The following is a 23,109-nucleotide window of genomic DNA, read 5'->3' on the forward strand; positions in this document are numbered from 1 at the left end:
TATCCATGCTACATTCTCAGTACATTAGACCTCATCCTCTAGTCAAGGACATCACTCTGGCAGTTCTCCAGTATCTCCTATGTCATCTTCTGTCCTGAATTTATCCTAGGGTATACACACATATTGTTTTGTATCTTTAAAATAGTAAGTAAATTTGTTTCTACTTCCATTCCAGCTACTATTCTATTTGCTTTTTGAAGCAAAACTGTATTTTCTGTCACTTTTTCATCTCCTACCATTCTCTATTAAACTCATTTCAAGTGGGCTTTTAACCCCATCTTCCCACCAAAATTCTCTTGGGGTCACCAGTGACCTCCATAAATTCAAAATCCAGTGGCCAATTTGACTTAGCAGCAGTGTTTGGTATGATCTCTCCTACCTCCTTAATACACTTTGTTTATTGGCTTCTAAGACAGCACATGCTCTTGATTTCCTCCTTACCTCACTGTTAACTCCTGAATATACTTTACATCTTTTTCCTCACCTTCTAGTAAGGTTCAGTCCTTCGTCCTCTTCTCTTTGTTACGTTCATCCTCTGTTGATACTCAATCTGAAGGACTTGTGCTGATAACTTCCAAATTTATATCTCTAGCCTACACCCCTCTCCTACATATATATTCATTCAGCTGCCTGCTTGACATCTTTCATGCAAAACTTGAAATCCTGGTCCCCCTGGCCCCCCAAAAACTTTACATCAATATCTCAAATGAGGGCAACTCCATTCTGCTAGTTGCTCAGGGCAGAGCCTTGAAGGTATTTTTACTTTTTAAAGGCATTTTTTATTTTGCTATATTCCATATATAAGAAAATCATGTTGGCTTTACCTTTAAAATATAGGCAGAATCTGGGCATTTCTCACCTACTATGCCACCACCTAGCATGAGGCATTATCTCAGATGGTCTCTGTGCTTCCAGTTTTGTTCCATCCTAACTATTCAACACAGCAGTGAAATGATTCTTTTAAATTTTACCAAATTGTCTACTTCAGACATGTTAGAAGCCAAACTCTTTATAATGGACTGATCTGCTGGCTCCTTTATTATCTGTGACCTAAATTCTAGTTCATATCTTGGACTCTTTTTCCATATTAGGGTTTCCCATCTGCCTGGAACATTCTTCCACACAATGATGCATACCTATTTCCCATCTTTTGCCTCCTATTTACACCACCTATCTCTTTTGAGCTTTTTTTTTCTTCCAATTCTATTTTCTAATGTATTTAATTATTACGCTGTTACTTATTATTTTCCCCTCTCAGAATGTAAGTTTAATGAATGAGTAACTTTGCCAGTTTTACGCCATAATGATCTGAAGTGCCCAGAATGAAGCCTAGCTAATGGGGCATTCAGTAAATGTTTGTTAAATGCATGATTCTATAAACTTGAGACATAGGGAATCATCTGATGCTCTATGAAAGCAAAGTCCAGTTTCAGTTTGGCTTAAAGGGACTAGGGCCAAAGAGGAAGGGACAATAAGTGAGGTTAAGTTAAAGTACAGTTATCCTATGTATAAAGTTGTAAGGCTTAGCCTGGAAATTGCTCTGAACATAGTTTCTATTTTACATACTCTGTTAAGAGTAATTAGAAAAATACTGTGAATCTGTTTCCAATGAAACAAATACATTCAGCAAAGTAGTACTACTATAAAAAATAAGACAGGATATTCTTTACTTTATCTTGTGAGTCTGATTTAAAACTGGCTTTTTTACTCTTAAGCAGCAGTCATGCATGCATACCATAAAGTTTCTTGGTTTCTGTCATTGCTCTCTTTTTACTTTGATTATTTTGACAGTAACACAATTATGAGACTAATTCTACCTTAGTAATTATGGACATTTAACATATAACAATTGAATAGTTTCCTAATGTTGAGTTTCTTAGGAGCACAATTGAGTGTATCTTTTTTTTTTCTGTTCTTTTTGGTTTGGTCTCAACTCAAGTAAAAAAATTATCAGAACAATTTTTGCTCTTAGAACAATAATGCAAATTTGACTCCTTATAAGTCAGGAATAAAATCTTAATATTATGTTTTTATATGATAATAGCACTGGGGATACATGGTTCCTTTATTATTGCTTTTATTGTAGGTTTTTTTTTTTGTTTAAGCTCAAAAAAGTGTATTTCTTCTATTTATAATGGTCTAAAAACAGGAAAAGAACATGGAGGCAGATATTGCAGATCTTCGAAGCAAGCTCAAAGAGGTTGAAAAAGAGCAACTAAAAGCTGCACAGTATGGTTTACAACTATTGGAGAGCCAAAGTGAATTGCAAAATCAATTAGATAAATGTCGTAATGAAATGATGACCATGACTGAGGTAAGACTGTGGATTCCTCTGTTTATGAGGTTGTGCTTAGCTATTTAAGGTTTATTTTGTCTAGCAGTAATTATTTTATTTTCTGAATATCTAATTTCCTATCTATGCCATTTTCATTAAAGGTGAATAAGTTAATGAATTCCTGATATTCTTTCCAAAGCAGTGTGTTCTGAGTTTCAATTATGTTTACTCTTTCTACCACAATTTGCCTACCATATTTATCACTAAGTTTTGTTTGTCCACACTCTACATAGGTGACCTCACTTATTTTGGAGCTTTGAATATCATCTAAATGCCCCCATAGTAGTTTAGCAACCTAAACTGTTTAATTAACAATTAATTAAGAGTTCAAGGGAGGAGCAATAGTCCTCCCTTGAACTCTTAATTAATGTATTCAATTGCCCACTTAAGAGTATCTCAAACTTGATATAAACAAACAGAATATTTAATTCCCTGTCTACTAATCAAACATTCTCTGTCTTTAGCATATTTATTTAGTAAATTGAATGACATTCAGTTGCTTGACCCAAAAATCTAGAAGTCTCACATTTAGTCCACAAATTCTTAGGGACATGATTTATAAAACATCTATCTTAGGCCACTGTCTTCTTTCTCCCAGCCTTCTAACCAGATTGCCTGCTCCATCATTGCCATTCAGATCATTCTTTCTCAACATAGAATCATTCTTTCTCATGGGAAAGCACAAGAGATCATGTCATCTCCTTTCTCAATCTGCATAAGGCTTTCAATTGTATTTACAAAAGACAGTCTGAGGGTTTATACATCCCTATGTGATTTGACTTCTGCTGGACTTTAGCAAACATAGGAAACTGCTTTTCCTTGTTCAGGCTATCCTAGTCTTGCCTTATGGGTTTATATGAGCTCTTTCCTCCTGCTTAGTTGTTCCTCACCCACTCTTCATAGATTGAATCCTCAATCTTCAGATTTCAGTTAAATGTCACTCATAGAGACCAGCCCTAACTAAAGTCGGCATCACTCACTCTTTTGTGGGGGGAGTTCAGGGGCTATAGTTACCGGGGATTGCACTCAGGGGCACTTAAGCCACACCCCTAACCCTGTTTTGTATTTTATTTAGAGACAGGGTCTCACTGAGTTGCTTGGCACCTTGCCTTTGCTGAGGCTGGTTTTGAACTTGTGATCCTCCTGCCCCCCTCCTGAGCCGCCAGGATTACAGGTGTGCACCACTGCACCTGGTAGCATCACTCACTCTTAATTCTTTGCAGTACTTATTACCTCCAGGATTGCAAGGTCCTTAAGAATTTTGTCTTGTTCACTGCTATATTCTCTAGTGCTTTGCACACAAATATTTATTGAAAAAATGAATAAATCAGTTTAATTTAGTAAATCCTCAGTGGTATAAACTAAAATTGAAAATTATAAATATAGCAGGTAAAAGTTACTAATGACAGCTCTTGTTTTTCCATATGGTACTGTTCTTGACCACGAGCTCAATACCTAATTGTAAAGCAAAGCAAAGAATTAAAAATCTAATAGTAGAAAATAAAACCATGTTATATATAATTATTTGGAGAAATAACTTATCAAAAGTGGAAGTACTTTTGGAGAAATAATGTTACTTGTTTTAGGTCTTTTTTCTAGTTTCATTTTATCTTATACTTCAAAGCTTCATGAAGGAGTTTGAACTAATACTTCTCTGTCAATGCCTTCTACAGGGTAGTGAAGCAATTACCATTTCTCTATCATGGACTTTACCATACACTAGGCCCCCTCCTTATTTCTAGTTTCACTTTTCTTAGTGTGAATTACCTCTGGACAACTGTAGTCTAAAAATATTACATAGACAGTGCCATAACTAAATAATAAATTTTAAATTGCATGCCATTCTGAATAGTGTGAGGAAATCTGGTGCCATCCTACTTTATCCCACCTGCTCCACCTCACTTCCTCTCCTCACCTAGGCATAGTACAATGAGATTTTGAGAGAGATCATATTCACATACTTTTATTACAGCATATTATTATAATCGTTATTAGTTATGTTACCAATCTCTAACTTACCTAATTTAAAATTAAAACTCATCAAGATATGTGTGTGTGTGTGTGTGTGTGTGTGTGTGTATATATATATATATATATATATATATATATATATATATATATATATATATATGGAGTTTGGTTCAATTTGTGGTTTCAGCTATCCACCCAGGGTCTTGGAACATCCCCTGCATATAAAATGCAAATGATATCTGATCATGTGTGGAGCTCAGACACCTGAATGATCTGACTAGTTAAACAGTTATTCACTTTATGATGTTCTCTGCATCAGAACGTAGTATGTAAGCATGTGTCCTAATACTTTAAAAACCAATATAGACATTACTTCCTTCAGGAAGTGTATTCTGAGCTAGCACTTACCAGTTACTGTGACTTAATGTAATTGCTGAATTGTGTGTTTATTGTTCCTTTAGACATTGATCCTCCTTGAAGTCAGGCATCATTTTTTATATTTATCTGAGTTTCTCTGTTACCTGGCATATTTGCTGGGTTCTTAGTAAGTATGTGTGGAATAGATGGAAGGTTGAATGCCTAAGACCTTGTTTCTGGTCTTTTGTTACCAAAAGTCCCCTTACTTTTTCATGTTCTCTCTCAGATGGACTCCAGATTTGAAGGTTGTGCTATCAAACTGTACGAAATAATAAGTAGCTTATTTTCCTAATCGTCAAACAAATGCCTAGTTTTGGGTCAGCATGAGATAAGACATGCTGCTGTGACAGTTGATAATGCAGCCAAAATCAGGGACATTTTAACGTAGCCTGATGGTACTCATCATACAAAGTTTTATTCAGATTTTGGAATCCAGAGAATGCCTCCCCAGTTACATTTTGCATTGCGAGTTACTAGGGCATCAGAGCCCCAGATTGGAAAGTGGTAACCTTGCATCTTTTCTAGAGTTGATGCCTGTGCTAACTTCAGCCTGAGTGTTTTTGACATTACTGTACTTTCAGAATATACCTTAGGGATTCACTAAAACTGATGAGCTACAAAGTTATTCCAGATTTAACATGTGGTTGTACCTCAGAAAGCAGCAAATGTATGAAACAGGAATAAGCCAGTTGAAGGTGAGAACTGATTATATGTAATAGCTTTAAGTGATTTTTTATGTAATTGAATTGTAATTGAATCTATTTTCAGAATTATGAACAAGAAAAATATACTCTTCAGAGAGAAGTTGAGCTCAAGAGTCGCATGTTAGAAAGTTTGAGCTGTGAATGTGAAGCTATTAAGCAACAACAAAAAATGCAGCTAGAACAATTAGAAGAGCAGCTAAACAGAAGCCATGGACAGGAAGTGAATGAACTAAAAAACAAGGTTTGAATATATGTATGTTTTCAGAGCAAAAATACCCCATGTTGATGCAACCATCTGTTAATGTAAGGTGATAAAGATTTTTCTCAAGTACCACTGTGAAAATAGCATAGATCAGTTTTCTGTCATTTTAATGTTGAGAGTAGAAACACTGAGAAACAAAAACTTATAAAATGACTTATAAAAGTGAGACTTGTATCAATATAGCCTTCTAATTACATATAATTTTCCAATTTTGATAACAGCAATTTTCTTATGATCCATTTATTTAGTCACTACTGAGGCATCCTTGGTCATAGTCAAGCAGTCTCCTTTCAGAAAGAGTGGTCCCTTAGCCTTTACTGCAGCTAGTGGTGTGCTTTGTAATTCTGTAGAACAAATCAGTAGTTCCTTATAAATTACTATATATTAGTATTGATACCTTATAATTTATTTTTTGAGGAAAAACATGATCCAGTTCTCAAAATATATTTTTAAGGGAAATCCTATTTTTATCTCCATATTACTGATGAGAAAACCAATGTTTAGGTAGATCAAGCAAATTGGACAAGGTGAGAGCTAGAAATTGTCAGTTGTGAATTGAAGCAAGTCTTCCTCACACCAAATTCTGTGTCACTGAGTGTGTACATAATCTGATGACACATTACATACTAGCTCCACTTCATACATAAACACGAAATAGACAACAGCTGTTCATGAATGCCCATTCCTTTCTAGCACCCCCACCCATCCAGCCTTCAGATTGCTACTTAGGAATCCAGAACTTCACCATGGCTCCTCTTCGTGTGGCATCCAGACTTTTACAAACCCTTTCTTTCAAAACTTGCTTGACTTTTTATTGTCTTCTCAGAAGTCTCTTTCAATTTTTAGATTTTTTTATGTAACTTCTTCTAAGATTTTTTTCCATGTCTGTACTAGCTATACTGCTGCCTTAATTCTTTATTGATTTAGCTCTAAGTGTTTTTCTATTTTTAGTAATGAAATCACATATTTGAGTTGGTTTATTTTTTCCCAATAGATGGTAAAACAAACAAATAATGCTTTTGTGAAATACATAGTCATCCTGCATATTACTGACAAATAGTCTAGCTTGTCTGGAACTAATCTGGTTTTAGACAGTAACCACTGGTAATGATGCATTTTCATTTCTCCTAGTGGGTTTTTTTCCCATGTAGCTTTCATTACATGAACAAATGTAGCAGTATAGGGGATATTTTTTCAGGGCCTGAAGTAAGGACCAATTGTAAAGATGGCTTAGGTGGTAGAGCAAAGAGTATATCAATACAAAATTTTCAGTCTTACTGATGTTCTTAAATCACTTTTGCCAAAAGTTGGGCTTTTTTTTCCCAGTATCTTCTCTTACTTCTCATGTTGAATTCATCAGCCTGTTGTGGGGATTTGGCCAACAGAACCTTGTAGGCTACTGTGGCTCTAGTCCCCCCCATCCCCTCTCCCCTAGACTGTTGTGGTAGCTTTCCAATCAGGCTTCTGCTTCTGCATGGCTGGTCACAGCATCATTTACACAGCTACATAGTGCTTCTGGTAGCTTTAATGCATCCAAACTACTTGGATGGCTAGAATGGACTATTTATAAAACAAGGTGGGTCACTATTGGAGTGTCCTTGGAAGCTCTAGTAGTCTCTTGTACAAGTTTGGATCATTCAGTGATATTTTACAGAAATAAAATACCTTTTGATTTATAAAATTGTGATTTTTTATACTTTAGATAGAAAAACTGAAAGGAGAGTTAGATGAAGCTAGGCTTAGTGAAAAGCAGCTAAAGCACAAAGTAGACCACCAGAAGGAACTCCTGTCTCATAAATCGGAGGAAATACAGATGATGTCTGAGCGAGTCCATGAAAGCATGTCTTCAGAGATGCTGGCTTTTCAGGTTGAGCTGACTGAAATGGAAAGTGTGAAGGTAATTTTTATGGCATGTGTTTTCTTAGATTTTTAAATTTTTCTTTTGCATACATTTTATGTGTTTTTATAATAATTCTAATGAGCTAGTGTGGAGGAAGAAAAGTTTTTTTTACCTACTTTGATCTAACTATCCAAAAAATGTTTTATGTAGTTTAGGAGAATTACTTTATTTTAAAAAATAGTATTAGGTGACCTGATTAAATAAGGCAGACAGTACCTTTAGATTAATGAAAGCTCTGAAAGGACATAGACATTTTCTGATCCTAGTTTGTGTCATAATATAAAATGTTAGTACAGTGGAAGTTGAAATTTGTGTGAACATAGATTTTTCATTTCAGACTATGAGTCATTAAAAATTAAAGCCCTGAATTCACAGTCAGAAAGAGCAGTCTCTAGAGCCTTTTGTTTGGTTCCCTGCTGAAAAATTAAGTAATTTTTAAAATTTTAATAGGTATCTGAAAACTTTGACAGGTTTTTGTAGTTTTAATTTGAATGTGAACCACTACAGATAAGTTAGCTGAGCAGCTGCTAAATGAAAGCATTTTCAAGAGAATTTTGTCTTTCGATTTCTGTTGAATAGAATGCTCTCAAGGAAGAAGTGAATGAACTACAGTACAGACAGGAACAACTTGAACGTCTTAGTACTAACTTAATGCGCCAGGTAGACCGACTTAAAGAAGAAAAAGAAGAGCGGGAGAAAGAAGCAGTTTCATACTATAATGCCTTAGAGGTATTATCATTACAGTAGTATTGTTTCCAGTTTTTAAATTGTTTTCATGCTAATTTAATCTCTACTAGCTAAATTGTTTTCTTTTGAATTTAGAAAGCTCGTGTAGCAAATCAAGATCTGCAGTTGCAATTGGGCCAGGCCCTCCAGCAAGCCTTGGATCCCAATAGTAAGGGCAACTCTTTGTTTGCAGAGGTACTTACAAGTATTCTAATAATTGAATTGGGTAAACTATTATTTCATTTAGTACAAGAACAATTAAACATACCAATGTTTTCCAGGTAGAAGATCGAAGGGCGGCAATGGAACGCCAGCTTATCGGTATGAAAGTCAAGTATCAGTCACTAAAGAAGCAAAATGCATTTAATAGAGAACAGTTGCAAAGAATGAAGGTGTGGAATTACTGCTCTTAAATGTTTGTTAAATCTACTTCATATTAGCATTATATAGGTAAATATATCACAAAATCCATCTTTTCCTTCAAGGGGTACACTTTTATATTTTTTTCTAGAACTGCATGATTTTTTTAAAAATTAGAAATTCCAGGTAGATCATAAGATACTTTTATGTTTTCAAAAAGTTAATCTTGGAAAAACATTAGTGTGTTTAACAACTACTAATTGTTTATTTTAATGATCATTCACTAACCTTGCCAGGGAGGTGTAAATCTTTATAGAATAGGGAAAAGGAATTTAAAAGTGTTTGTTTCTCACTTATTCTGAGTCTTTCTGGGTTCCTGCATCAAATGAGACTAGCTTTTGCCATTTCTAACTTCTCATAAAGGCTTATTTTAGATGGAAATTTGAACTATTTAGGGTTCCCTTTTCTTGCAGCTCCTCAAAGCATGTTATTAACCCCTTTAATTTTAAGGGTTTTGTTGGTTGTTGCTGCACACAAATAAGAAGTAACAGAAAACCTTAGGGCAATTAGAAAGATTCCAAGATTATAGCAGTCCTTAGAATTCCAATGTATGGTCTGTTCTGCCTGATGTTCCTAAGGTGGTGTTTGGAAGAAAGTTTAGATTTTTTTTTTCAAGATGTCAGTTTTACCAGAGAAATGGGAAAGGTCACTGATTGAACTTGGAATTATATGGACTGGATTGAAACATAGTTGTCATTTGCTAGTTGTGTTACCTGGGACATATATTCTGAGAGCATCTAAAAGGCATATCTCATTTACAAAGTAGAGGTGATAGACCTTGCCTCTCAGAACTGTCTTGGGGTTAAAGTGTAGAAAAATACTCATATGGTACTTCCCATTCTTATCATTGTGAATATCATGTTTGTGACTGAGCTGCTTAACAGTTTCCCCTACTTAAGTAAAGCTAATGGAGAATTTTGAGAAATCGCTTTAACAGGAGTTAGTATAGGTGGTGAAAGCAGGCCACATTTGTCCAGGCTTACTTACCAGTTAAATGACACCCTCTGGACCACAGTCATGCTGTTCAATTTTGTATCACAAACTAGGTAAAACTATATTAAAGACTTCAGATATCATTAAAAAGTAGAAGTACTCCAAAGTTATGTCTACAACAAAACTAACTGATGTATATTTTCCAATTATTAGACTAGAAATAACTAATTAGTTTTCAAAACAAGTTCTAAATAGTATTAGTACAAAATACAAATTGTTCCAGAAATATGCTTATCAGAATATCTCAATTTTGTTGTGGTGGGGGGATTCTAGTTACAGATTGCTACATTGCTACAGATGAAAGGATCTCAAACTGAATTTGAGCAGCAGGAACGGTTGTTTTCCATGTTAGAGCAGAAGAACGGTGAAATAAAACATCTTTTAGGTGAAATTAGAAATCTGGAGAAATTTAAGGTACGTATAATATCTTGAAAAGATGTGGCTGGATTTTTATTTGAATATCTTAAATTTTCAGTTTAAATAGGTTTCTCATCGTATAATTAACTTTCAGTTTCAGTACATATTGACCCAATCTTTAAATTATTTTTTTCTTGTCTCTGCTTTTCAGTATTATTGACCATGCTTCTTTTACTAAAGCAAAGACAAACCAATCTATTCTATTTTTGTTGTTATTATCTGGTTATTGTTTGTAAGTACCTATATCTTAGTGTACAACTTAGTGAGTTTTAACATATATATGTTTATACACACACACACACATATTTATATCTGTATATGTATATTCTTACAATTACTATCAGATTACATAAAATATTCCTAGCACTCCAGAAAAGCCCCATTGAAATGAAGTGCTCCCACCTCCTAACTTTGTGTCAACATTATGTGAATATTCTGTTGAACTTCATATAAATTGAATCATGTAATATATATACCCCTGTTTCTGTCTTCTGCTCAGTGTTATGTCAGTGAGATTTCTTGCCTGAATGTCATCAGTAATTATTTTTTAGTGCTATCTGTTCCATTATTTTTAGAGCTTTGTCAATTCAACATTGTATATCCACTGGAATTTATGGATGTCTTAAATAAATTCTAATAAATTTATTTTATTTTGCAATTAGTGCAACCTTCCAGGAAAGTGAAAGTACTCCTACATGCCTTTGACTCAGAGCTCCCTATTTCTTATTTGTATGCTTGATTTATAACTTTTTCTGTTTTTATATGTTTTTTCTTAAACTTTGAGAGTGAGTTCCAAACCAGATGTCCTTTTACCCCTAAGCACCATGATGTTATTGGAGATATAAGCAAATGGTCAAAATTACAAATTAACATTGACATGCATTGAACCATGCTATTAACCAAGCTACATTTTACATTTTGCCAGTTATCATTGATACCCTGTTATGGTTTATATGAGATGTCCTTCAAAAGCTCTTGTGTTAGTGCAAGAATTTTTAGAGGAGAAATGTTTGGATTATGAGAGCTTTAACCTGATCTGTGGATTGATCCACTTATATGGATTAACTGAGTAGTGTGACTAGAGGAGTTAAGTTACTGGAGGGGTGATTGGAATTTTGTCCCTGGTGAGCAGAGAGCTCTCTCTCTCTGCTTCCTGATTACCATTTTCTAAGCTACTTTCCTCCCCCACACCCTTTCACTATGATATTCTACCTCACCTTGGGCCCAGAGCAATAGAGTTGGCCATCTGTGGATTGAGACCTGAAACCATGAACCCCAAGTAAACTTCTCCTTACATTCTTCTTGTTAGATCTTTTGGTCACAGAGACAAAAAAAAGCTGATGAAAACATACCCTAAGCAAATTTTAAAAGAAAAAAAAATCTAGTGTTTTCAATTCTAGGGCCTAATCCAAGGTTGCATGTTTTACCATGAAGTCTCTTCAGTCTTCCTTAATCTGGAACAGTTTCTCTTTCTTTATTTTGACATTTTTGAAGAAAAATTTGTTTATATGACTTTATCTCTGTTTCTTCTAAAAACTATTAAAAGTATTATAATTTTAGCTAAATTTGCAGTGTGTCACTTGGCAGGTATATGTAGTCTATCCCTGGGGCTTTGTGGTATACTTTGAAAATTGTGACCTTAAATTAGGAGGATTTTTAAATGTGCAATCTCTGAAATTCTTTGCAAGTTTTTAAACATCTGCTTTTTTTCCAGTAAAGAAAATATTCAAAGAGTGAATCAGAATATTTAAAGCCTGGATACCAAAAATAACCTCAAGAATCTCCTCTCTTTTTCCTATTTTTCCATTGTATAGCTTTGTCATACCAGAATTCAACCCAAAAAGCATTTGCTTCTCTCATTCTAAAAGCCAGGAGAGTGAAATCCTAAGACAGGTATAGTTGGAGTCAGAGATATGAGTGTGAGTTAGATCTGGATTCACAATCTAGCTCTTGATTTACTTGCCGGTAGTAACTTGAGCCACTTTTCTTACCTGAGGAAGGACTGACTGGTGGTTCTTGTACCTACTGCACTCAGGTAAGTGGGTGGATCTTTGAAGAGTATTTGTCAAAGGATGAGAGATAAACATGTGGCTGCTGCCACTGTTAATAAGCATACAGTAACCTAATTTGTTATGTAAGTAATAAGAATTTTTGCTTTCTTTAGAATTTATATGAAAGTATGGATTCAAAACCTTCAGGCAACTCTGGTGCTCTGGAAGATAACACCTATTATACAGATTTACTTCAGCTAAAGCTTGAGAACTTAAAGTAGGTGTCTGGGTTGGCAGATGGAAGATAAAGACTTTTTATTTATTTTAATAGGTGGTATTCATATAATAACAAATTTTTAAGTTCAAATTGCCAAAAGAAATTTCCACAGTAAAGAAAGTCAATAACATGTCTTTGTGTAATACATGAGTTTTATGCAAGATTTAATAATTACTAATTACTGAAGAATACTTTCAGTAAATAATTTGTGTTTAGCTTTTTAGATTGGTAAGTAAAAAGGACTTTCATATAGAAAATATTCTTATAATCCAAATTTTTCAAGAATAAGTATCTCATAACTTAAAGGGAATTTATGCATGAATCACCTTGGAATAATGCATGAATTTTGGCAGCGGGGGATGCTATTGTTAAACTTTAATTATTTGTTTTTCTTTGTTACTAGAAATCCCAAAGAAATATATTTTTAATCAAGTGTTCAAATATAAAATTAAAGATTCATCCCACTAAGTTATTCACAAAATTATATATTAACATTCCTTGGTTCTTTTCTGTTACTGTAGCAAAGAAAATGAAAGCAGCAAAAGTGAATTGTCCATACAGCGGAGGAAAGCATTGTTTGAGAGCCAGCGGGCCCTGGATATCGAGCGAAAACTTTTTGCAAATGAAAGATGCCTTCAGCTTGCAGAAAGTGAAAATATGAAACAGAGCTAAGCTAGATGAATTAAAGCTGAAGTATGAACCTGAAGGTATGCAAGTTTCCTATGTTTTTGTCTTTTAAGTCCTAAGTAGCTCTGAGAAAGTGTATCAACATTTTTTTCAAACTATAGCTTTTAGCAAATCTCATTACAAACCAATTTTGCAGTTATCAATCTGTAGTTAATAAGGGAAATTTACAGCTGAAAAATTCAAAGGGAACTGGGTATGCATGAATGTGATATGTGGCTTTTTTTGGATGTCTAGGCTTCATCATACTGACACTTGAGGCTTATCCACTTAAAATCGTAGCATGTTGTCATACCAAAAAGTTAAATAAGCAGCTAATGTTGGAAGTTATGCTAATTCAGATTATTTATAGAAGATCTAAACATAGTTTAGGTTTAAGTGCTTGTGATTATTCTTCCACCGATGAAAGTCTGAGGAGGCATTGCAGGATTCAGACTCCTTTTGTGTTTGTCCGCCACCATCCCATTGAGCAGAAAGTTCAGAGTTGATTTATGTGGCCTTGCTGTCACAGCAAGGCAAGATTGAGAAAATTCAATCTTGATTCTCAGGGGCCATGTTCCAACTAAATATTGGGAATTCTATATTTTTTATTGACATATAATAATTGGATATTTATTATGTTTCTATTTATATATACATTGTGTAATGATTAAATGAAGGTAATTAGCATGTGATCACCTTAAATATTCATTCTTCATTGAGAACACTCAACTTCTACAAAATCAACCTAGTTTGGATTCCACAGATGAATAGGAACATGTAGTGTTTGCCTTTTTGTGCCTGACTTATTTCATTTAACACAAGATCCTTAGTTCATTCAAGTTGTCACAAGTGACAGGATTTCATACCTTTTTTATGAATGCATAGTATTCCATTACTTATACATATCACATTTTCTTTCTCCATTTATGGGAGTTCAGATATCTGGAAACACACACACACACACACACACACACACACACACACACCTAGTATTGGGATTGCTGGGTCACATGTTAATTCTATTTTTAATTTTTGAGAAACTTCCATACTATTTTCCATAATGACTACTAATTTATAGACCCACTCACAGTATATGAGAGTTCTCCTTTCTCCATATCCTCACCAGAATTTCTTTTTTTTTCTTTTGGATAATAGTTATTCTAACTTGGGTGAAATAGTTTCTCACTGTGGTTTTAATTTGCATTTTTCCTGATGTTTAGTGATTTAGTAGTGTTGAGAATTTTTTCGTAAACCTCTGTATTCTTAGAAAAATGTCTGTTCAGGTCTTTTGCCCATTTTTAAAATCAGATTATATGAAGGGTTTTTGCTATTGAGTTCTTTTAGTTCCTTATAGATACTACATAGTAATGCTTTGTCAGCCGTATAATTTGCAAGCAATTTCTTCTATTCTGTAGTTTTTCTTCACTTTGTTGATTGTTTTCTTTGCTATAGAAATTTTTTAGTTTGATATTATCTGGTTTGCTTATTTTTGCTTTTGTTTCTCCTGCTTTTGAGGGATTGTCTAAAAAACCTTTGCCCAGACCGAGGTCATGTAGCATTTCCCTACGTTTTCTTCAAGTAATTTTATAGATTTTAGTTGATTTTTGTATATGATAAGAGAGAAGTCTGGCACAAAAAGACAAACACTACACGATCCTATTAATCTGTGAAATTTAAAAAAGGTTGATTTTGTAGAAGTTGAGAATGTTCTCAATGAAGAAACAATGAATATTCATGGTTCTACATGTGGAGATCCAGTTTTCTCAGCACCATTTATTAAAGGACTGTCCTTTGCCCAGTATGTGTTCTGAGCTCCATTGCTCTCTTCACTGTTTTTGTGCCCATACCATGCTATTTTGGTCAGTTTAGCACTGTAGTATATTTTGAAGTCAGGTACTAGCATTGTTCCAGTTTTGTTCTTTCTGCTCTTTAACTATTTGAAATTTTATTGTTTAAGACAGGTTAGGATTATTTTTTTCTTTTTCTGTAAAGAAAATTATGGAATTTTGATGAGAATTGCATTGAATTTGTAAATTGCTTTGGGTAGAATGAATATTTTAACAATATTAATTCTAGTTCATGAATATGAGATATCTTGCCATGTTTTTCTGTCTTTTCAGTTTTCACCAGTGTTTTATGGTTTTCACTGTAGAGCTCATTCATCTCCTTGATTAAATTTTTTCCTAGGTATTTTATTTCACTTTTTTTAAAAAAAAAAAACATAGCTTTTATAAATGGGATTACTTTCTTTATTTCTTTTTCAGATAATTTGCTATTGTTGAATGGAAACACTGCTGACTTTTATATATTGGCTTTAGTATCTTATATCCTTACTGTATTTATTAGTTCTAATAGTTTTTAAGTAGAGTATTCAGAATTTTCTGTAAAAGATTGTATTATCTGAAAACAGGGACGGTTTCCTTTACAATTTGGCTGCCTATTATTTCTTCCTTTTATCTAATTTCTCTGGCTAGGACTTCAAGTTCTGTGTTGAGTCATAACAGTGAATGCTGGTGGCATCCTTGTCTTGTTCCAGATCCTAAAGGAAACTCTTTGATTTTGACCCTGTTGAGTATGATGTCTGTGGGTTTATCATCTATGGCCTTTAATATACTGAGATGTGTTCCTTCTATGCCTAATTTATTCAGAGTTTTTATCAAAAAAGGATGTTAAGTTTTGTCAAATTTTTTCTATTGAAATGATCGTATGGTGTTTGCCCTTTTGTCTGTAATGTGATATATCAGTTTGTTGATTTGTGTTTTAAGCCATTCTTAGATCCTAGGGTTAATTCCATTTGATCGTGGTATTTAATTATTTTGATATGCTGTTGCCTTCTGCTCTCCAGAAATTTTTTTTTCAGGTTTTCCAATTTGTTTGTATTTACTAGTTCTTAAAATTCTTTGTTTCTGTGGGGTCAGTTTATGTTTCCTTTTTCACCTCTGATTTTTTTTAAATTTATTTGAGTTTTTTGTTGTTGTTGTTGTTTTTGTCTGGCTAAAGATTTATTCATTTTGTTTATCTTTTCAAAAACCAATTCTTCATTTATCTTTTATTTTCTTTTTTTCCTCTATTTTGGTTATTTGTGCTCTGATCCTTACCATTTCTTCCTTCTACTAATTTTGGTCTTATTTTTTTCTAGTTTATTGAGATGAGACATTGAGATCTTCCTTCTTTTTAAAAAAAAAATTTAAATTGTTTTTGAACCTTTATTTTGTTTATATGCAGGGCTGAGGATTGAACCCAGTGCATCTCTCGTGGTAGGCAAGCACTACACCACTAAGCTGTTCTATTCCTTCTTTTTTTGAAGTAGGAGTTTATTGCTATAAACTTTCTTCTTAGAACTGCTTTTGCTGAAAGCATAAAGTTTTGGCATATTTGGTATATTTTCATTTTTACTTGTGAAAAGAAATATTTAAATTTATCTTTTAATTTCCTCATTGACTTATTGGTTGCTTCTAAGTATGTTTAATTTTTACATCTTTGTACAGTTTCTGATGTTCTCTTTTGTGGCCTGACATGATACCCTTGAGAACATTTCATGTGCAGTTGAGAGGAATGTGCTGCAGCTGGTACATGGAAAGGTCTGTAACTTCTGTTAGCTCCATTTGGTCTAGAGTACAGTTTAAATCTGATGTTTCTCTGCTGCTTTTCTGGCTAGATGCTCTTCCATTGCTAGAAGTGGGCTGTTAAAGTACCTTATCACTGCAAAAAAATTGCTGCCTATCGCTCTACATTTAATAATGCTTGCTTTATGTATTTAGACATATATTTACAATTGTTGTATACTCTTTTTTTTTGTTTGTTCTGTAATGGCCTTGTCTCCTCAGTTTTTGACTTGAAGCATATTTTATTTAAGTATAACCACTCCTATTCTCTTTTGGTTTCCATTTGAATGGAATATCTTTTTCCATTTGTTCACTCTCTGTCTATATTCCTTACAAGTGAGTGTCTTGTAGGCAGCAGAGTCAGATTTGGGTACTGTCATGTAATTACTTGTTTTCTGGTTGTTTTGTACATCTTTGTTCTTATCTTCCTGTCTTCCTTTGTTAAGTGATTTTTTTCCTATCAACATGTTTTGATCCCATGGATTTTTTTTTCAGTGTATCTATTTAAGGTTTTTGCTCTGTGATTACCATGAGGCTTTCACAGAACATCTTATAATTACAATAGGTTATTTTTAGCTGCAACAACTTAATTTCAAAAGCAAAAAGAAAAAAGCCTTCTACTCTTCAACTCCATTTCTCTCCCATATTTTGAGTTTTTGATGTTAAAATTTACATCTTTTTATATTACATATCCCTTAGCAGATTACTGTATTTGTATTAGTATTGTCCTTTAGGCTTCTTACTAAGGATATAAATGGTTTACATCCCCTAGTTCCCGTGTTATTTTGGTTTTATCTGAATGCTCATTTTTACCTGTGGGTTTTTATACCTTCAGATGTTTTCATATTAGACGTTCTCATCTTTTTTTTTCTCTTTGCATTTGAAGAACTCCCTTCAGCCTTTCTTATAAGATAGGTCTGTTGCCATTAGTGCATTCAGGTTTTGTCTGGGAAGGTCTGTCTTCCCTTTACTTCTGAAGAAGCTTTGGTGAGTACATTATTCTTGGTTGGCAGATGTTTTTCCTTCAGCAGTTTGGATATCATCTCATTCCCTTATGCCTTTTGGGTTTTTGCTGAGAAGTCCACCAGTCATATTGGAATTCCCTTCTGTGTCACTTGCTTCTTTCTTTCCTCTTGCTGCTTTCAAGTCCTCTTTGTCTTTGACCTTTGAGAGTTATTTGGGTTGAATCTGATTGGCAACCTTTGATTATCCTGTAATTGGGTGTTTGTATCTTAGATTTGGAAAGTTTTCTGTTATATTTTTGAATAAACTTAATTCTAACCTTTTGTCATTCTCTAGATCCTCTTGGACACCAATGACATAGATTTGCTCTTTTAATGGTGTCCCAGAGATCTCATGAATTTTCTTCATTCCTTCTCATTCTTTTTTCTCCTCTGTTTTCAAATAGCCTGTTATCAAGCTCACTAATTCTTTCCTCTTCTTGATCAGTTCTGCTATTAATGTCCACCAGTGGCTTTTTTATTTCATTTATTTATCAGCTCCAGAATTTGATTTTTAAAAATTATTTCAATCTGTTAAATGTCTCCTTATAAAATTTTCTTAATTGGTCCTCTGTTTTCTTGAAGTTTCTTGAGTTTTTTTTTTTAAACCAGATATTTTAAATTCTTTGTCTGCCAAATCATGCATATGAAGGTCTTGGGTTTATCTTTGCCAATATGTTTTGTTCATTTGATAAGGACATCTTTCCTTGGCTCTTCTTAGTCCTTGTAACATATATCTTTGTCTCTGCATTGATGAATTAGGTATCTCTTCTTCTTTTTTTTTTTTTGCAGTCTGGACTTGTTTGTGACTATTCTACTCCAGTAGGCTTGTTTAGACATTTTTAGCAGACTGACTATGGTATTCCATTTCAGCATTAGAGGGCACCCTGAGCTCAGGTTAGATGCAGGTTTTTTGACAACTCTGCTGCTGGTGCAGTTTCCAACCTGGATGGACCCATGGGAGATTCATGGAGTACACTCAAGGCATGTGGGAGAGTCAGTCAGTCTCTTGAGTCCAGAGGATCTATGAACCCCGCCTCCAGCAGTAAATATTTCTAAATATTCTGTCTGCTAGCATGTCTCCTCTGACAGGGATGGGGGGCCAGTGCCAAGTTCTGTGTGCTAGTTCGAGCCCTACTTCTCCTTCCTTCTAGCTGGTCTCAGGAGCATCCCACGGAGTATTCTCAGTGTTTGCTGTGAGCCCATACAGTGAGACTCCCACAGAGAGACTCTGGTGGTGAGGAAGTCAAATATCTATTTCTTGCTTACTTTTTTCAGTGTACACACTGAGTTCTGGGGGCTTTCTGCAGGTGGTACCATGAAAGCTTAGGGACAAGGAGTTGCAGTAACAGGGAACCTTTCCCCTTGTGGGCTTCACAGTCTAACTTACCTGTTCTGGTTTTCTGAGTTCTTGTGAATGTATTTTTGTGGCATATAGTTATTTAGCTTGGTTGTTCTGAAGGGTATTTATCACTGGAGATTTCTACCCGACCTCTTCTCTTACTCTAGCCTTTAAGGAAAAATGTTTGGACAGTTATTAGAGCAAGTCACATCACCGAGAAAAAATAGCCCAATACACCCTCTGCCTCTTGTATACTACAAAAAATGAACTTTACTATGTATAAATTTTAAAATAAAAAGCCAAATGTAAAGAAGTCCATGAATGTGATGGTCCTAACTCCCTCCCCTCCCCAAAAGGTATTGTCAACATGTTTTAGGTTAAGGATTCTCAACAGGTTTCTGCCCCCACCCTTTTGACAGGCTGAACTCTGTTCATTCTGGTCAATAGTGTGGAAAATGTCAACAATGAGAAGTTTTTTATATTGTTTTAAAAGACTTCTCTTTCTTTTGTCCTTTATCTCTTCCCTGATCCTAGTAAGCTCCTGTGAGTAAAAATTACCCATTAGGAATTTCAGGGGTAGTGTGCTGAACTGAACACAGCAAAGGGACAGGAGGATGGTTAGTAAATCCAGATGATCTGGTTTCAAAGGAGCAGCAAGGGATAGCCAATATTTAAAGTTTGACTTGTTCTTTTCATTTAATCCTTGTAACAGACAAAGCAAAGTAAGTATTTTTAATCCGCATTTTGCAGATTTAGAAACCTTAAAATGTAGGATGATTAAATACTTTCCTAAGGTCATCCAGCTGCTAAGTGCCAGACTTGATCCTAAACTCCCTGTTTGCCACTGCATCTTTATCTCCATGGCACCAAGGTCTCCCTTAGGAACCATCTCCCCTTAGAATTTTTTATCAAAATACCACAAGAGAACATTTTATTCATTCCTAGAATTCCTGTATTGAGTTCCCAAGGAAAAATTTATGGTCAAAATAACCTATAAAAGCTTTAATTAATGCAGTCTATGGAAAAGAAAGAAAAAGAAATAGATTTCAGTGAGGTGATGAGTGGATTTTGAAAGAATAGAAAAAAGGAAAAGACTTTATGTATAACTGCTCTCCCTTGGTCTGTCTTTTGTTCATTGACTGGATTTTTCTAATGGTTTTCATTCTCAGAGAAAATCGAAGTTCCTATACTCAAAAAGAGGCAGGAGGTGCTACCTCTGGATGTGACCCCTGCTGAAAACGAATGTGCCAGCGGTGCTGCCTGGGAAGGAACTTCTAGATTCCCACCTCACAAGGAGACACAGTCCTGTCCTGACCCTTCAGAAGGTGACTTGCAGTTAGAAAAGTCAGTGTCTGCAAACACTCCCACTGCCCCTCTCTCTCCTCACAAAAATCTGCCCGTGGATGTGCAGCCAAAGAAGGAGAAGAAATGTGTGAAGCTTGCTCAAGCCTTAAGTGAAAGAAGTGAGAACACGCCCAGCTCTCTCAGGTCAGTGTCCTCCTTTCAAGGCAGCCAGCAGCCCTCCCTTCTCTCCCTTCTCGCTGCATGAGCTATGCTCTTTGTCTCTTTATCTGTCTTCTCAATATTGCATGCAGTCTAATGCCCCAGTTTCATCTGCCCGCCTTCAACTTCTCTAAAACTTTGAGAAAGACTAAAATGATTGCAAGGGGAAAGGACTCCTGAAGAAGGGAGTCATTAGAAAGCCACACATCTCTCTTGTTGGTTTGAATAAATGTGCTATTACTTTTCTCCTGGTAAAGGAGTAGCCATGAAGGAACAATCAACTTACCTTCTCAAAGGTTTTCCAGTAGTCTGAAGACAGTTTAGTTAAGAAAATGTAGGTGAAGTTTTCTATGGCTTTTGATGATGTTTATACCAATCCTTCAGACATTACTTTTAATTATTTTGACATTTTTAAATATCCAAGGTAATTTGTTTCCATTTTTTCTAAAACATCAAAGCCTCCAATTTCTGCATAATTGAATTTGTGACTTAAAAGAGAAAGTGTCAGATATGTGTATCTGAAGGACCAGTTGAAGGGCCTTGTCCTTTAAAAGGAATAGAAGTGAGAAGGTAAGAGCAAGTGAACAGAGGGAAGAGGATGTAACTGGCTGCAGTTGGAGTTCTGGGCATGCACAGCAGGATCTGGGAAGGATAAACAGAAGTGAGGGAAATGGAGGGGAAATCAAGATGAAGGTTGTGTAATGCAATGGCAGGTATATTAAAAATAAATACTTTTAGACATGTAAAATTCAAACTTGTTTCTGTGAAAGTAGCCAGCTTGGGTTGTCTCCAGTGAAATGAGGTTTTTAAGGTGCTACTAGGGCTACTTTGTTCTTAGAAAGAAGGGAACAGAGTCAGGCATTTTCTGTGTGCATTTGATCAAAAAAGTAAAACAGTCCATCGTATGTAAAAGAACTTCCTTGTATGTTTTATCTGATTTTTCTTTAAATTTTCAGTGCTACTAAATGTACTCAACAATGATAAAACTCTAGCTGCTGTTGTTATTGTAAGGAAGACTAATTAATTATTTCCTTCCTTGACTTTTTTGTATAATGTTGTAAGTCACATAAAATAAGAGCTTGATATTCTTGAGGGAATGACAAATGGATGCTACCTGACAGTACCCATAGCGCTAACTGTTCTGAGGCGAGTTCCACAGGCCGTGCATGTGTGTGTGTTGCTCACTGTGGGAGTGTGCATATGACCAGTGCGGGTTTCCATGGCTCACGGTGTGTGGCCTGTATGGTCTTCCAGAGGTGGATTTCCAGAACCGATCAGTGCATATCTTGCCAGCTATGTGCCCTTCATTTCTTCTTCTGCCCATTTGTGCTTGAAAAAAATATTGCTTCAATGTATCTAATTAAATTGTTTGACTCAAATTGCATATTGGAAACTATTTGCCTTGCTAGTTAAACAAAAACAAATAAAATACCACAAAACACTTGATTTTTTTTTTTGCGTGTGTGTGAGTCCATCTGCTCACTGCAGACATTTCCAACCTTGTGTCTTGCATGCTTAACTTAGATACACAATCTGAAGATGATTTTATAACAAAAGTGGCTTTTATTGGAAACTTAACTGTTGCATGCTTTATAAATTTAATTGATGCTCTTCTTTAAAGTGTTCCCAGGCCTATTTTATTATCTCCCCACTGTTTATATTTTTCTTTAACTATTCTCCTAGTTGAAACTCAGTTTGAGTGTGTTTTCATTGTCTGAGACAGACATCTGTGCAGCCAGGATCCCATGGTGTTTTCATCTTGTGCATGGGCCTTTTGTGTGTCATGTTATCTTTAAAATACTGCTCCAGCATTTCAATTTTTGTGTTATGTGTACTTATCATGATAGATATCTCATCAGATTTAATTCTTTAATCTAGACCTTAACAGGCCTTTTTTATCAACCTTAACATATTTACTAGACATTTAAAAATTAAGTCTATTGATAAGAATAATTCCTTTCAAGAGTCATTTAGTATTTTAATGGTACTGGAGTCTGCTAATTTTTTTTTCTTATCAAAAAAAATAGCACCATTCCTCCTTAGAGGCTCAATATATTACGGGTTTGTTTCTCTATTTTTTTCCATAACTACATTTGAATTCAGAGTGGATGCTTTAATGCCTGGAGGTTAGCCGCTGAGTCAATGCTTCAAACAGACGTTAATGAAGGGAAAGAACCTGCAAGCAAATTGGAAAAAGAACCTTGTAAGAAATCATACCCTACTGTATACGTGTCCTCCAAATCCACTCCGGAGACCCAGTGTCCTCAGCAGTAAGGACTTCTCTCTGATCAGAGGGAGGTACTACTTGCCCTGAGGTTACTGAGGAGTTTAGTTAAGAGCTAGAGTGGTGCCAGAGTTCTAAATACTCAAGTCTCCTCATTGTATCAAGAGCCGGCATTTCCATGCTTCTCAACCAGGCTTTCAATTTTGATTGTGATTCTAAGGAGAGTTTCTTAAGTGATGACCCTTCATGGATCTTCTGTGATTCACACTGAATAAACTGTTAATGGAAGGAAGACTATACTTAATTTAAATCTACATGCAGTGTAGTGTCTGGATTTTTTTCAAGTGAAGTGAAT

The 23,109-nt window shown here is 34.9% G+C and overlaps 1 pseudogene; it reads left to right on the top strand.

Annotated features, from left to right (window-relative positions):
• The first annotated feature begins 2,158 nt into the window (after positions 1-2,158).
• On the top strand, positions 2,159-22,804 carry LOC144253094 (protein Spindly-like; annotated as a pseudogene).
• Positions 22,805-23,109: the final 305 nt, after the last annotated feature.

Source organism: Urocitellus parryii, unplaced genomic scaffold (genome assembly GCF_045843805.1).
Source record: "Urocitellus parryii isolate mUroPar1 unplaced genomic scaffold, mUroPar1.hap1 Scaffold_91, whole genome shotgun sequence".
In the NCBI taxonomy this organism is placed as follows: Eukaryota; Metazoa; Chordata; class Mammalia; order Rodentia; family Sciuridae; genus Urocitellus; species Urocitellus parryii.